General features: G+C 41.6%; 1 long non-coding RNA gene across 2 annotated transcripts in view; it reads left to right on the top strand.

Moving 5' to 3' along the window:
* The window catches only part of LOC146063986 (uncharacterized), a 91952-nt gene that overhangs the window by 7147 nt on the left and 66909 nt on the right, over positions 1-17896 (top strand). Inside the window, exon 2 of one of the 2 annotated variants that reach the window (XR_014471730.1) lies at positions 5590-5638. The exons of the other annotated variant lie outside the window; for it this stretch is intronic. This is a non-coding gene — a long non-coding RNA (uncharacterized LOC146063986). The remainder of the gene's footprint in view (positions 1-5589; positions 5639-17896) is intronic. 2 annotated transcript variants of the gene reach the window in all.

The following is a 17896-nucleotide window of genomic DNA, read 5'->3' as shown; positions in this document are numbered from 1 at the left end:
GATTTTTCCATAGGAAACAATGTTAAATGGGCCACAGAGGCCAAATAGGCACCCTGAAGTGTGAAATGGCCACCCATATTGTTAACGCCACCCCACGATCAACGTCAACCCGAAGCGTGGCGTGCGCAGCGAGCCCGCGAGGGGCGGCGGTACGTGTCCTACGACCTTTTCATACCCCCACTATCCACATCGGCGTGGAGTTGAGAATAGAAAGTGTGGCGAGCGCAGCGAGCCACTGAGCCCGTAGCGTGGCAAGCCCCGCGAGGGGACGCGGATACCTTCACAGGTATCCGCGTCCCCTCGCGGGCTTCACAGCTGTCCGCGTCCCCTCGCGGGGCTCGCTGCGCTCGCCACGCTTCCTGTAAGTAGATGTTTCTTATGCACCTGCTAGGGACAGGTGTAAATACCAGTTGATGATGATGATGACATGTAGACCAGGCAGAGTGAAGTGCATCTTGCTATATGTTTGGCTCCACATATGGTTAGAATTGTGCTATATTTGTGTGCATTTTCTTTTTCACTCTGCACCTATGCAAATAAAACTAACCGCTTTAATTGGTAAAATATATATCACAGAAGAAGTGTAAACATTTGTAAATAATTCTAACTATAGACATTAATTCAATCAATTAATACAAAGGTAATACAGAATATTATTATAAAATACAGAAGCCCGTCAATTTGTTTGTTATTCAGTCTATCATAAAGTATTCCAATTATATATAAACACCATAATTACTGCCACATAAAATGTTACGCACTATAAAGGAAAGGACATGGCAGTCTACTTGTGCTTCCCCTATAGTTAGGAGAAACTCATATTCATGTCTTTACTCTGAACACTTCTTGTTTTTGTAGTTACTTATTGATCTTAAGCAAAAGTGACCTTCAGTTAATTGCTGAAAAATGAGCATGCAGCAAGTTTTCATTTTACAAAGGCAAAGATTTTATTTACTTTTGGCAAAGTATAATGTGCAAGGACATCACACTTTATCAAGAAAACATAATTTTAAAGCAGGCCATAAAGTTTATGAATTAGACAGGAAGACCTAAGCAGTGTACCCTAGTAAAAAAAATAGAGAGCAAACAGGATAAGCTTGACAATAGTTAATTAGTAACACCCTCCATAAAACGTAAAAAATACCACTATGATGAAATGTAAATTACAGCAAAAAATGGAGTGTTAAAATATTATTTTATTTCTGAAAATTTGTAGCATATATAGGGGGGTATTTATTTGTTTCCGTTTATTCGCATAGGCAAAAAACTAACTAATCCGAACCAATACTATACCATTTTCGCCACTATTGAAGGCTTTTTTTTTTGGCAATGCCTTTTCACTTTTGTTTTGTTGCAAAAAGGCATAGACAAGAATGCCTGAAAAAGCAACGAAACGGTTGCAATTTCGCTGGCAATGTGGGAAAACATGTGAATCGTGGCTAGTTCGCTGATCCCAGTGTATTTTGCCACTTCTGAATTTTTCGCCTAGGCAAAAAATCGGGCCTCCAATTGACTAGGGCGAATCCCCATTCGCCCTTAAAAAAATAAATGCAGATTTTTCACTGAGGTGAAAAAACTAAACTAATTGAATACCCCCCCCCCCCCCATAGTTGTAATTTTAGGTTAGCCTCTTCATTATTCAATTTGTAATCATAATAAATCTCAAAAGTCATGTCAAATTAATTGGCAGGTATAGATACAAAATAGAAAACATAGAAAACACATTTGAATACATCAAACAAAATTAGCTTTAAACTAGATATGTGCGAGTTCAGTTTATATACGGATTTACTCGGTTCTCAAACTAATATCTTATTGGCTATCCAAAACTTGACAGCCAATAAGATCCCACTTTGAAATCCAGGTAAATCGGAACCCGCATGCCTCTTCTTTAAATGCGTTTTTTTAATCCATACAGTATGTACTTTTTTATATTGGTTTGGGGTGATTCGATTATTTCAGTGGAGGAACAGTGCAGGCAATATGCCTTTGGGATGGCATTTGAAGGCCAGTAAAGGAACCCTACATTGCCCCTAGTCTAAAGTGAAACATTGTGTTATACTCTGAAATAACCTATGGATCAGGCTATAGAACTGTAATAGATGCGCTTTACAGTTCTCGTCTCACTCATGCAGAAGTTCAAAATGCAGCAGATTTTATTATGGATTCATACATATACTTATGTGTAGTATTAGTGTAGTTATGAACATCATAACTAAATGCAGTGCCAGCCCTGACCAATTTGATGGCAGGTTTCTTTCTGGTGCCCCTACCACCAGTCTTGGACCCTTTGCGGCATGTGCACTTCACTGAATGAGCAAGGCCTTGTGACAATAGGTGGCTGAGGAAGCACAGGGTGTCTCCAGCCATTAAAACTCTCCCCTCATGTCTCCTGCCATCAAATCTCTCCCTTTTTTGTCTCCAGCAATCAAATATTACCCCTTGTGTGTCTCCATCCAATAAGTGCCCCCATATCTTGTGTCTCCAGACTTAAAGTATCTGCCAATTGCATGTTCCCAACCATCGTCTCCTACCACTGTGTCTCTACAGCTTTAAGGTCTCTCACCCTTGTGTGTCTCCAGAAATAAAATCTCTCCCCACTGTCTCTAGCAATCAAATCTCTATCTCTTGTCTTCAGAAATCAAATTTATAGCTCTTGTATATCTCCAGCAATCCAAGTCACAATCTATCTCCTAACAACTTCACTTAGCAATGTGCTCTCTGCTGTGACTGGCACTGACAATGACAGCCATTGGTGCAGCAGTGCTGGAATGCCTGTGCATCCTATGAGAGAACAGCCATTGTCAGCTGGGACTTCTGATATCTGAAACCTTCGCAATAGAGCCTAGATGTCCAGAGTGCCCAGATGCCCCTAGGCTTTTCCAGACGACCCTAAGCATTTGCCTATACTACCTATGCCCTTTTCTGTCTAAATGTACTACCTCTTAAAAACTGTATTCAATTAAAATAGTATGGCCAGTGACGTTTCAGGTGGTCAACTCTCATTTCTCAAGCCTTTGAGGCAGTTTACATTTTGCGGTATTTGTTTAGTTTCACGGCGGCAGCATGGCCGCGCGCTACTTCCTGTGTCCCCTTGCAGGCTCGGTGGCTCGCTACACTCGCCGCACTATCTAAAATCAACTCCATGCCAATGTGGATAGTGGGGGTATGAACTATTCACGTTGGCATGGAGTTTATTTTAGAAAATGTGGCGAGCGCAAGGGGACGCCGACCCGGAAGTAGCGCTAAACTAGTACCCATTTTACAATTGCATAATTCAGTTTCCTAAACTCCTTTTGTACCTGAGTGGAAAATATATATTACTGTATAGCTTCATTTCACATATCAATGCAAGTAGCCATGAATACAGTGTTTGATATTAATTAGCTTAATGGCTTATTTTAGACTTTTTGTTCTCTTATTATGCACCACAAACAAAGTTTCTTTGTCTAAACACAATGAGCAATATCACATTTTGTTGTTGAGTTCAGGCTATTTAAATATGCTGCAGTAATTTGCCAACCGTGTCATTGTTAGCCTTCTCCTCCTCTAGGGTTGGAAATTAGCTACCTTAAAACACATAAAATAAACAAGATCCTTTCTCTCTTTTTTGTTGTGCACATCATAATAATGACTATCTACCTGCGATAAAGCAAAGAGTCTCAATTTACAGGACTTAAAAGGGTCATCTATATCGTCAAGCCTAATTAGGTTGTCTCGCAAAACAGAGGTTACGGAGAGGCCAAATCTCTCGACATACCTAGAAAGCTGTTCCGCTGTACAATGATGATCAAAGCAAATAAAATTAGCAGGTGCAATTAAAATCAGCACTTACTATTTTTGGTTCTTTAAAATGAGTACAATTAAATTCTTTTTTTTTTTTTAAGTTTGCTGCTTTATATATATATATATATATATATATATATATATGTACAAAAAGAAACACAGGAGGAGCGCTCCATAGTGTAAAACCAGATATGATTTAATAGATATAAAATATCCACGGTACAGTCAATCAGTACTCGTACCGTTTTAAAAACAGCAGTGGGCTGGTTACCACATGATGTATATATAACAAGCCATATAACAAGCCAGGCAAGCCTCCTACTGCAGCCTTGGTGACGGCGAGTTCTGTGTCTGTCGGGAATCCCCTGCCGCATCTGATCCTCTCCAGCCTGTCGGTACACCGCTTCCCTCACAGAGTGTTCGGTGAGGTTCCGTGTCGTGCTGCAGTTGCCCCGGATGGTGGTAGGAGGCTTGCCTGGCTTGTTATATATACATCATGTGGTAACCAGCCCACTGCTGTTTTTAAAACGGTACGAGTACTGATTGACTGTACCGTGGATATTTTATATCTATTAAATCATATCTGGTTTTACACTATGGAGCGCTCCTCCTGTGTTTCTTTTTGTACAGATTGTACAGATTGTCGCTTGTTCCTGTGAGTCCCAGGAATTACTTTGGAGGAAGCTGCAGTTCAAACTTGGAACTTTTAGTGTCTATTTTAAAGGGTGCTCATATCCTTTGTTTCTGACTGGTGCTAGCTAACCACAAATTAGCGCTGATTGGATCCACCTTAATCCACTTTTCTATATATATATATATATATATATATATATATATATATATATATATATATATATATATATATAACATGAGTGCAGATTTCATGTTCTACCTGTAAAATGTGGCGTGTATAAATAAAAGTTATAGTATAATTGTAAATATAATATGACAGTGGATGACTTAATCAAGTACCATTTAGTACATAGGCTCTATGAAAACTAACTACAATTTATTATCTGCCCTCTAGCACCTAAACTTGTACTAAAACTGAGAGTCTGATGGAGCTTATTAGTTTTCTGAGTATAATTAGAATATTAATCCTATATGAATATTACCTCAAACATTGTTCTGTGTTTTAGAGAAGGCAGAAAACAATTAAGTGTGAATCTTGCCCCATCTTGCACATTACTAATTCCACAGACCTGGCTTAATAGTTTAATAAATAAAAATGGACCTTCTCATACAATGCAATTTAGTTTGATTCAATTCAGTGACACCACTCACCTTGCACATATCACAGGTTTAATTCATCTGTATGAGAGCTGTGTGAAAACCTTTTTTTGCAGTTAAAATATGTCCCTACCCACAAATTTGGTACCCATTGAAGTATCAAGTTGCCTTTAGAAACCTTTGATGATATAACTGGGTCTTGCATTTCCCTATATTGTTTTATGTGTGTTATACATGAGCCTGCAGGATGTATTAAACATGTTATGAATATGAGTTTAGTGTGCAGGGATATGTTTTAATGGTTGTGAAAGGAGCAGCAATAATAGTTAAAATAAGCCACATTGATGCATTTCTTTTGATACTGTAATATACCTGTTTGCAAACATGTAAAATTACAGTCCACCAAATATTAAACTGAAATGTTGTACTTTAACTGGGCAGGCTACACCTTGGAAGCCTTTCTCCTTATAGTATGTAGACTTCTAGTCATCAAATATAAAAGTTACACAGCACTTCTAATTATAAGCCACCAAAGTTCAAATAAAAATAATGCAAATTATACTCCTTTCACAGCGCAAATACTAACTCGCACCAAGGAATCGAACACGGGTCTGTCCTGTATGTAAGTCATTCTGGCTATGATTTTAGACATTTTATATGTTAATACTATAGAGATTATTATTGGGGATTACAAAGGAGGCTCCTGTGGGGGATACTTTATTTAAGAAAAATAACAAAAATAATCATTTTCATTTTTCTTTTTACTGCAGGGGTGGTGCAAGGTGTGCTTAATAATTCCAGGGGTGCTGCTAAATGTTATGTGTTAATCCAGGGGTGCTGCCATTTGTGCCTTATAATTCATGGGGTGCTGCCATGTGCTGTGTATAATACCAGGGGTACCGCCATGTGTGACGTATAATTACAGGGATGCCACCATGTTTTGTGTATAATTCCAGGGGTGCAGCACAGTTTCAAATTTAAATAGGGGAGCCACACCAACTGCCATTTCATACTGACTCATTTTGCTCCCCTATTTGAATTTTGAACTGTGCTGCAGCTCCTCCTGTAGAGCCGCCACTGGTTGTCATATATTCTAATAAGTCTCTATAGTGTATCTCTATTGTGAGTAATGTCTCCTCTACTGACAAGATTGTGTGAAATGCTATAGAATGAATTAGTCAGTAACTGTGTACCATACATGTTCATGGTATTGAGCTTGGTTACTTGGCAGAAAGAAAGTCAGGGCACTTCTTTCTTGCAGCTTTAGAGTGACAGGTGGTGTAAGCTGAAACCACTGAAACTTGCTGCAAAGGTCACCAGCCACGCTCTCCATTGCGTTGTTAGCCTATCAGTGCCATCTCTTGAAACAACAATCACTTCCAGGACCCCTTCATCTTCTTCATGTCTGTATATTTCCCCTACCCATCTAACCTTCTTTCACTCCCTGGTATGTGTCCTTCAGCACATCCATGTCTATGCTCTCTCCTGTCTCTTCCTGCTGTCATCACAAAAGGCTTCTATGTCCTTTATGTCACATCTTTGCCTAAACTTCCGCAAAGGCTGGTACTGTCTTCACCTTACACTCCATGTTTGAAAGTATTCTTATCTATCTCATATTTGCTTTCAGAAAAGAAGCTTTGTATAATGCAGAACTAATTAAAAATGATAAATTAAAAGGATTTTACATGGTGTTAATGATGCTGCAATTAGCCCTTAAGAAATTATTTTCATTTCTACTAAATAATATAATGCAACATGTGTGTATGGATTTTAATGCCCAGCAACAAAATAAAGAATACTCCTGTTTTTCTATTACGTTATTATAATCAATGTGGTTTATTCTGCTTTTATAATTTTGGTGTTTAAAAAAAAAATTCCTAGGAGGATCTTAAAGTCAGAGGTTCCCAAACCCATAGCTGAGAAACACTGCTCTGGGTGGAAAACCTTTCACTATACCAGGGGTTCCCAATCTTTTTTGAATCACGGCACCCTAGTGTATCAGAATTTTTCCACAGCACCCCTAGGTGTAGAAAAATAAATATAAAATTAAGTAGATTGTGTTTATATGTGATTCTTAGGGTCAGTTATGTGGTGAAGGGCAGGATTTGCTTCTGTTTGTACACATATTTTATGATTGCCAGCCACCAGCACTGGTTTTGCCCATAAATAATTGATCGTAAATGATTTGAATTGGTCCTGGACCACCAACCCGAGGCACCCCTGTAAGTGTCCCGAGGCACCCCAGGGTGCCGCGGCACACAGTTTGGGATCCACTGCACTATACAGTAATTTGACACTGGTTTTGTATGGTAAGATTACCAGACTTTGGGGCAGATGTTCTAAACCAGGAGTGGGGAACCTTTTTTGTGGGGAAAAAAAGCCTTTAGGGGCCATATGTAAAAAATTATTTTACAAATTGTCCTACTGCAGCTGTCCCACGCTCCGGCGGCTGCCGCTGAATAGGACTGACAGTCTCTGGCTGCTATTGATTAAGAGGAATCTCGCGAGAACTACCGACCTCTCGTGAGAATTCCCCTGTACTTGACTCCCGGCAAAGCAGCCATGCAGGAGGGCCACTCAGACCGGCTAGGTGTAATATTACAATGTGCGAATTTGCCTAGAAACTCAGTTTTACATAATAACTTGCATTGTATATAAAGGATGCAGTTAAAATCCTGGCGGTCGAAATCCTGACCACCGAAATACCGTCACTTTGACCCTCTGTGGATGTCCATGACACCCATAGAAGGAGAATAAATTAGTGTGCCCGAGCGCAGCGAGGCACCGGGCCCGCAGCGCGGCGAGCCTGCAAGGGGGGGGGGCGATCCACGTCCCCCCTTTGTCGGGAATTCGGTGGTCGGGATTCCGGCATCGGGATTTTGACCACCGGGATTTCAAACCAATCCCGTATATAATAGTGGTAAGTGAAAACTGCCATAGTATTTTAAAATTTAAAATATAAACCATTTACGTATTGTTTGTGAGGTGTTTTTTTTATATATATTTAGTGCGAGCTATGTCATTTCTCATGTGCGGTTTTACATGTTTCATGTATTACAAGTCCCTTTTCTTGTCAGATTTTGACTCCATGACACAACCCTAATAGCATGCACACTGACCTTTGTAACGTCACCTGGCAGTGCAGTGAGGAAACACTGTAGAAGAGATTAGATGTTTCTTTACTCTTTCATACTTTCCACCTCTGAGCCTTGTGTCTAGACACAACTTTTACTTAGTTGTATTTGCCGGCTACTTACTCTCTGTGATCCAGAAAGTGTGTTAAGTGATCTGAAGGTCCATACACACTGGGCGACTATGCCCAGCGTGTATGGACAGCGATGATGACAATCACCGATGCGGGGAAAGCCACGCAGTGCATACACACTGAGCGGCTTTCCCCCTGTCCAGCGGAGGGGGGGAGGATGGCGTTGCATAGCGGAGCGCTATGCAAAGCTGTCCTCAAAGCCGCTCATTTGCTGGTATTACCAGCAGATGAGCGGCTTTCCCGGCGATGATGCGGGATCGCGCAGCAGCACTCACCGCTCATCGCTGGGGCATACACACTGGGCGGCTTTGAGCTGAAAGCCGCTCAAACAGGCAGTTTTGAGCGGCTTTCCGCTCAAAGTCGCCCAGTGTGTATGGGCCTTAAATCTGCTAGAAATGTGCCTAATTAATAGCTCATTTGGACTAACTACATTGTTTCTGCTGACTGTCCTCCCTTTGCCACCCAAATGTTTAATTTAGAAAGAAAAATGGGTACTTATGTATTATCTGGACTCCCATGTTAAATGCACCCCATTTTTTCATATCCCTACTATCCAACTACGCATGGAGTTGATTTTATATAGTGTGGCGAGCGCAGCGAGCCACCGTGCCCGAAGTGTGGTGAGCGCAGCGAGCCCCGCGAGGGCACGCGGTCTCATAAGAAAAATGGGAGTCCAGATATTACATAAGTACCGAAAAATGTGCCATAATTTAGAGTCCTGGTTGTCATACCCAATTAACAATACACATGGATATAAGTTGATATTACTAGAACTGAAAAGGAAGGATTGGGTGGCAATTATGACATGATCCTCTCAATATACCGTACAATGCTGTGTATACCTGCTTTGTGCTTCTTATTTTATGGCTTATAACAAATGATCGTGTAATTTCTTGGCATACACAATACACCTAATATCGGTGAATCACCCACATGAACATGTCTAATCATCTAGCAGTATACAGTATGCCCTACTGTGGCTGAAACAAATGATAAGTGGAGAGTGACAAAAGAGATAAAACAACAGCCAATCAGCTCCCAGCTGCCACGTTATATGCTGTGTTTGGGAAATGACAGCTAGTAGCTGATTTTCTGGTCCTTTTTACTCTCCACTTTTCCATTTTTCTGGAACCCAAATGGAATTGCACAGCCACAAGAAGCTGTACAATTACAATTCTAACACAGCAGAAGGCGCTGCTTCTTGCTTCTGTGGATGCAGCCTTGGCTTATTATCACGACCATCAGTCACAATTTGTAAGCTGTAGCATACTCATCAGTGGCAAACGCAGGATTTTTAGAGGGGGGTTTCCAAATGTAATCCAAAGTCTCCCACTCTGCAGCACTTTGGAGTAAGTATGGGAGTCTGGAGGAGTGGTAACAGCCCTGAAAATGTGTCTTTTTATACACTGGATACAGTATTAACATTTAACAGTACAGATGGTCTATAGTATAGGCTGTTTTAAACATTTAAATAAGATAAGTGGTCAAGAAAAGGTTAAACATGCCATTATATATATATATATATATATATATATATAAATATATACACAGATATAATAGAACCAGTACTGCACTTTCTAAGCTAACATTCTCCCACCTCCTCTCTCTTCCTCCTGGCAGCTACTTTCTAGTCTATTGCGATGTTTGAGGATTCGCAATACATCACACACACACACACATACACACACACACACACACAGCAAACGTAGTAGAAGAAGCTGCTTCCACAGGGCATGTGCAGCATCCCTGCTTTGTCCCTTACACTGATGTAGTAGCAGCTCTATTGATCATATTTTATATATAATTTAAGGCTCTTGCCAAGAGGAGAGGGGTTTCTGTGCAACCAGAACCCCCCCCTGCGTTTGCCTATGCTCATCATGCTGCGGCTGATGGAGCTGCAAGCAATATTGCAAGACTTGTTTTGCACATGCACAGAATGGGCCTTGCGCCTGTGCAGACCCCCAACATCATATATGTACACAAAACATTGAGTTTCCATACAAATATGAATCAGGATCAAAGAGCTTTATGATGAAGGTAATACCTCTTTTACACCAGCCAGAATCACCCGGGTTTTTCACAGGAGCGCCCAAAAACCCGGGTTTGCAGGCGGTGTAAACGCAACCATTTGAAATGTCCCAGCTTGTGAGACCCGGCATTTCTACCGGGGTAGCGAGTGGAGTTGAACACGAGTTCAACCCAGCTTGCTGTGCAGTGTAAACGGGTAGCCCGGGTCACTGTGACCCGGGACCTGTTCAATGGAAAAGCCGGTGCTGGGAGATGCTCTCATCTCATAGCACTGGCCCAGCACTCGCCCCCAATGATGCCAAAAGAGTACCCAGCTTGGAGCCAGGTTTTAAATCCCGGGTGTGACCCAGCTTGTCGGTATAAAAGAGATATTATTCACCATTTATGGGCTCCTAAACTTCAGCTACTAGTGATGGGTCTCTCATGCTATAGTAACGTGACATAACGGTATGAGTGTATGGGCGTTCTAGCCAACGGGAAGTACAAGGGTGATTTCCCTACCCTGCATCGCTCAGCATGCAAGCTTGTAGAAATCACCCCATGTGTAGTCTTCTATGCATGTAATTAAACCCCACTTTGAGACTAAATTCAGAAAATATAGTTTTTTTGCTGTTGGAAATATATATATATATATATATATATATATATATATATATATATATATATATATATATATATATATATATATAGTAGAAGTTAGAAAGCGGCACTCTTGAGACTTCATGAAAATATTTCAGTTTTTATTGTTCAACATGTTTCGGGAGTACAACCTCCCGTCCTCAGGAATGTTCCTGAGGACGGGAGGTTGTACTCCCGAAACATGTTGAACAATAAAAACTGAAATATTTTCATGAAGTCTCAAGAGTGCCGCTTTCTAACTTCTACTATCCAGGATCTAAAGGATTCCAAGAAGGCACCAGAGCATTCAACTTTACTACACCCCGTGAGTGCCGGATCCTGCTATTTTATATATATATATATATATATATATATATATATATATATATATATATATATATATATATACCTCTGATGAAAACTGCTCACATGCAGTTGAAACGGCTGTCAGGTCGGCAGCTGTCTCTTTGTGCAATGATGTAATTGCAATAACCCCTTTTTTTCTTCACCTACCACCGTGTGCCGGCTCCAATCCTTTCTGCGAGGGGGTAAGTGCTTTCTATATATATATATATATATATATATATATATATATATATATATATATATATATATATATATATATAAAGGTTCGTGTACAAACAATAGTTTATTTATAAGTTTGACAATTGTTATGGGACCTCCACACGGGGAGACTTTGCTGGGTGAACTGAGCGATGCTAGATTTCTCAGATCGCTCAGCACACAGCACTGCACAGCGATGTGCACAGCGATGTGCCGGCAATATGTGCTAAGCAATCCACATGGATACACACAGAGCGAAGTAGTCAGATCGCTTAGAAAATACCCCGAAATCGCTGGCGTGTAGGCTCGATTAGAATTGATCGATTCCATCAATCAATGAAGCTGTTTAAGGTGTCTACTAGCCATACACTGCATTCCTCTAAAGTTAACCGTATCCCTAAAGTGTACAATTTACAACCCAAAGGGTTTTTCTATGGAAACAATTTATATAGTGATATTCTTCAACAACCTGATCATCTATCTAAATTATGCGCTGTGTTTGCACATCTGCATCACACACCTTATCGAATGACACCGAATGACACCAGACCCATCAAAATCGTTGTTGTCATTGCCGAGTGGCTGCTCTCACAAAAATAATTGCTTAGCCGATGAAATATATAGATAACATGGTTATGTTATTGCTTTTGTAACCTACAAAGATATCGCTCTTTATAATGTGCTTGCACCCATAATTTTACTTTCTGCACTATGGTATTTTTGTGTAGTTGTACCGACATTAAAGAGTGTGATATCTATGTTTATTTGAATGTGTTTGGATAAGATTTCATGTTCTGGGTTATATGGAGAGGGATTAATTTTTTTGAAGATTAGTAATGGTATCTTCAAAGTTAGACTCATAAATCTTAGTATTTGTTAACTTGCATGGTGAAGGTGACAGTGCCATTAAAGGATTATTGAAAATACTCCTATATAACATTATAGACAGAAATCTTCTGAGTAAGCCTTTTTATGTTCCCACTCTAAAATATGCTTGTGCCATATTTTTTGTTTTTCGGTGGTAACTGTGCTTTATTATTAACTTCTATCTCTTAGTCTATTGCATGAACAATATGTAAGTAAATCATTCTTCTTTTATTGTAGAACTTAGTACTTAGTGGTGTTTATGTTATTTTGTGTCAATAAACCTACAGAGGTCTAGTTACGTGGCTTATAATGCAAGTGCCACACAATATGGCTGTTCTCCCTTATTTATTAACAGTTTCTTGTATAGTGCACACCTATTCCACAGCACTTTCCATAGAATAGTTGAACATTCACATCAGTCCCTGCCCCAGTGGGGCTTTACAATCTATATTCCCTACCACATGTAACCACACACACATTTATTCTAGGGTTAATTTTGTTGGGAGCCAATTAACCTACCAGTATATTTTTTGGGGGGTTGTGGGTGGAAACCAGATTACCTGGAGTAAACCCACGCATGGGGAGAATATACATATTCCGCACTGTTGGGGTCATGGTGGGACTCAAACCCATGACCTCAGTGTTGTGAGGCAGTAATGCTAACCATTACACCATCCATACTTCCCTAAAGAAACTTCCCTTCAGGAATTGAGGAAGATATAAAGTTCATACTTCTGATTGTTTGGGCTTGGTTTAAATATAAAAGAAAAATACAGGTCAAGGTCAACATCCTTAAATACAAAGTCAAGATAGTACTGGTAAATCAGATTAAGACATCTCCTATATAAGTGCAATGAGCTTGAAGTGTATCTATCCTCAAATAGTCAATGATGTTTTGGTAGTATTGTCATAGATTAGGTATGTACAAGAGCTTTAATACACAGGAGATTACAACTGAGATTTTCAGGATACGTCAAAGTGGAAGGCCTGTGAGTCAGTACGTGATACAATTTCAAACATGAGCTTCCGAGTTGAGATGGAATGACGATGCGCTCATGTCGGCTTTTTGGAACGGACTTTCAGCACTTTTTATATATTTTTGTTTAAGAATTGATTAATCTGAAGCAAAGGTGAGTACAGCAAACAGGAAAACAATCAATTGATTATGTAGTACATAAGCAGTTATATTTTGTAAAAATACTGTACAAGAGCTTTAATACACAGTAGATTACAAATATCTGTTTGAGGGTGTGGTTTCCATGTTTGCATCATAATTGCAAAGCCCCAAACTAAATAACACTGAGGCCGAATTGCACACCAGATGGTGTGGTGGTGATGAAATTCAATGCAAATCGCATCATCATCTGAATAGGTGACGGGTAGCGGCTAGCTCTGGGAGATTTGCCCACTCTTTCTGGAATTTCCTGCCATTCTGGGAGAGTAGGCATGTATGCTGTGGAGTCAACTCTGAACAAAGCTGTACACAGGATGAAAAGAAGCAGACTACAACAGAAGTTGATCTGGCAATGAGTAATGGCCAGGGATAGACTTATATAGGGCACCCTCGCTACTGATAGGTCACTGGAGTCACATGAGGGAATCAGGTCTGGTTTAGGTTGAAATGCGATCCGTTGACTGTAGGCAAGATGGATGTACTTCTCTCCCAGCAATGGCAGGCTTCACATGTGAAACAAACAACTACTGGTTGCTGGTAAAAATGCCCTTATAACTGTAATAATGGTTACACCTATTTCCGTTATATGACTTTGTGCTAGATCTTACAAAGTAGTATAAAAGCACATCCTGCAATTGAATAGTATGGGTCTAATTATGATTTGGAAGTAAAGCAAAAACAGCAAGTAACTTTGGATTGTATCTGGAACAAACCATGTTGTCATGCAAGTGGAGGAAATACATTTATATTTATGTCCAAGTTCATGAAAAGTCAAGAGCTGTTTTATATGAGATTTTCTAACTCGGCTCCTATTACATCCTGGCCTGCAACTTGTGCACTGGGTGTTGGATGGCCTTCCGACTGGTCCGGATTCTGACGCTAATTAGACCAACTGTCACGGGTCACGGCAGGGCTGCTAGTCACCTGCCCGTACCCGGCGGTGGCTTTCCGTGGGGCTGGTGCGGCGGCCGAGAGGCTGGCGGCATCCATCGGGTCCCGGCGCAGTGAGAGGCCATGCGGCGGGAGCTGTGAGCAGGCTGGGTGATGGACGGCGCCGGGAGGCTGGTGCCGCCATCTTGGTTGTGGGCAAACTTGTCTGTTTCCCAGTACCGCCCATTTCCCAGGCCCTCTGCAGCCAATGGTAGCCTCCCTCTACTCATAAGAGGGATCTGCCTAGGCAGCTGTGGGTCAGTGCAAAGTGTCAATCCAGCTGTGTGCTTCCTGGCTCTGTTATTTGAGACAAGTTTCTTTCTTTTTGTAAATGCAGAAGTCCCTTATTAAACCCGCATGTTTTCAACCCACTTCTTCTGGCTCAGCAATTTTTCCTGACAGTCACACAAGTTCATCTAATCCTCAAACCGTGACAGTTTGCACTGACCCAATGGACTCGGGTGATGCTCCGGGATTAACTGCTGAATTCCTGCAAGGACTTCTCCACCGTCTGGAACAAATGCAGACGTCTCTAAGGCAAATGGCCCAGTGCCTTCAAGAGATGGTTTAGCGCCAAGAGGCTCCTCCCACCATGCTATCTGCATCCCCAGCAACAGTCTCCACAGAAGGTACAAGCACAACTCCAGTGGGTTCCGTCTCAACTGTCTCCAGTCATCTTCACCTACCCATTCCAAATAAATTTGACGGATCACCCAAGGCCTTCCCGAGGTTTCCTCAATCAGTGCGAGGTACACTTCAGCCTTCAAACTTTCCCACAGCAAAAGCCCGGGTGGCATACATCGTGTCTCTGCTCACAGGTCCTGCCCTTGATTGGGTTTCTCTATGGGAACGCTTCGATCCATTACTTTCCGATTATCTCTCCTTCATTTAAACCTTCCGCTGGATCTTTGAAGAACGCGGAAGGGTCTTCATTGCAGCAACTGAGATTCTCAGGATACGTCAAGGAGGAAGGCTTGATACAATTTCAAACATGAGCTTCCAAGTTGAGATGGAATGACGAGGCGCTCATGTCGGCTTTTTGGAACGGACTTTCAGGATGTATGAAGGATGATTTGGCCTCCCGAGACATGCCTACTACCTTAAATTAACTTATCTCCCTCTGTAACAAAGTCGACATTCGGTATCAAGAACCCAAGCTTGAATGAAGCAGAAACGATCGACCAAGGCCTTGTTCATTTCCTATCCAGTCCCATCTACTCCAGTTTCCATGCCGCCATAAGAACCTATGCAGATTAATCGGTTCCATCTATCCTCTGAGGAGCGTTCCAGACGCAAAAGGGATAAGCTGTTCATGTACTGTGGGGCGTCCACTCATTTGATCTCCTGCCCCCGGCGGTCGGGAAATGCCTCTTCCTACTCAGCAAAGGAGAGGCCAGATTGGGAATATTATTAACTTCTCCTACTCCTCTCAAGTCTACTCTTTCAGTCATTTTAAAACTGCCATCAAGCACGGTCAGGACCAAAGCCTTACTGGACTCAGGGGCAGCTGGTAAGTTCATGTGTAATGAGCTCATTACCCAGCTATCCATTCCAACCCAACCCCTGGAGCAACCCATATACTTAACCGCAGTCGATGGTAGCCAAATTCATAATGGTCATGTAATTCATCAAACTTTATCTCTAGAATTGCAAATTGGAGTCTTACATAAGGAGAAGATCCAGTTTCTCGTAATTCCCAAATCCTATTATCAGTTAGTCCTCGGCTTGCTGTAGTTGACCCAACATAATCACACATAAACTGGTCTTCCATGGAGCTTGGAGGTCCACCTGTTTTTCCTCCTGCCTTCCTCAAGTAACACCACTCCGACAAACAACTCCTGCTGGTCCGTCTTCTCTTCCTTCCCAATATTCCATGTTTGCCAATGTTTTTAGTAAAGGTGGGGCCGATACTCTCCCCCCTCATTGTTAATAGGACTGTCCCATCAAGTTAATTCCCGGGAAAATTCCTCCTCGTGGTCACACGTATCCCAAAGACTGAGGTCATGTAGGAATATGTACAGGAGAACCTTAAAAAAGTTTTCATTTGACCCTCTACATCCCCAGCTGGAGCGGGTTTCTTCTTTGTTAAAAAGAAAGATGGGTCACTTCGCCCATGCATAGACTATCAAGGTCTAAATTACATAGCGATTAAGAAGAGATGTAAACTCGAGAAATGCGTCTTTGAAGTGACATCCATTCCCTTCCTCGGGCACATTCTTTCTGGTACCGGATTGGAAATGGATCCGGCAAAGTTAAAAGCAATCCAAGACTGGACCGCTCCAACAACTCTGAAAGGTATCCAAAGGTTCCCCGGGTTCACTAATTACTATAGACGTTTTATTCATAACTTCTCTACATTGGCAGCTCCCTTGACTGCTTTGACCCGCAAAGGTGCGGATCCAGCTCATTGCCTTCCTAAAGCAACCTCCGCCTTCATTCAGCTCAAACAAGCCTTCCTCACTGCCCCTATTTTACTACAACCTGACATGGACAAGCCATTTTTTCTGGAAGTTGATGCTTCATCGGAAGGGGTCGGTGTTATTCTGTCTCAGAATGGGGACGACCAGATGTTACATACTTGTGCATACTTTTCCAATAAATTGTTGCCTGCAGAAAGGAAATCGTGGAACAAGAATTATTGGCTATAAAACTGGCTTTGGAGGAGTGGGAGCTCGCCATAAAATCTGTCTATTTGGATCATAAGAATCTTTCGTTCCTTAGTGCAGTGTCTGTCCTCCAGACAAGCTCGCTGGTCTACCTTCTTTGAGTGCTTCAATTTTCTGGTGCTCAAAATTGTAAAGCAGATGCCCTGTCCCAATCATTTGATTCCCCAATAAAGGACATCCAAAGTCTCAGCCAATTCTCCACCTGTTAGTCTTTGCTCACACTAATCCGACTCCCACGCCTCCGCCGGGGAAAACTTTTGTGCCAGAGGAATTACGAAGCAAGATTCTAACCTGGGCCCATGCCTCTAGGTTTGCAGGACACATTGGGATCAAAAGGACTTTGAGCTTCCTACAGCTATCTTACTGGTGGCCAACCATGCGCAAGGACATTGTCAGCTTTATATCCTCATGCATTAAATGCGCTCAACATAAATCGCCCCATCAAGCTCTAGCCAGCGCCTTAGCGCCTTTGTCAATACTGACTCAACCTTGGTCCCACATATCCATGGACTTCATCACGGACCTACCACCTTCCGAAGGGCATTCAGTAATCTGGGTGGCTGTGGACCGTTTCTCTAAGAGGGCACATTTTGTTCCTCTCAGAGGGCACATTTTGTTCCTCTCAAGTCTTTACCCTCAGCTCCAGTTCTGGCAAAACTGTTCATATCTTTAAATTGCATGGCCTACCGACATTAACTTGGATCGTGGAGTACAATTTGTGGCCAAATTCTGGCTATCCTTATGCTCCTCATTGCAAATCAAACTCAA

Source organism: Crinia signifera, chromosome 3 (assembly GCF_055691185.1).
Source record: "Crinia signifera chromosome 3, ASM5569118v1, whole genome shotgun sequence".
NCBI lineage: Eukaryota > Metazoa > Chordata > Amphibia > Anura > Myobatrachidae > Crinia > Crinia signifera.
This window is presented reverse-complemented; position numbering and strand designations above follow the sequence as displayed.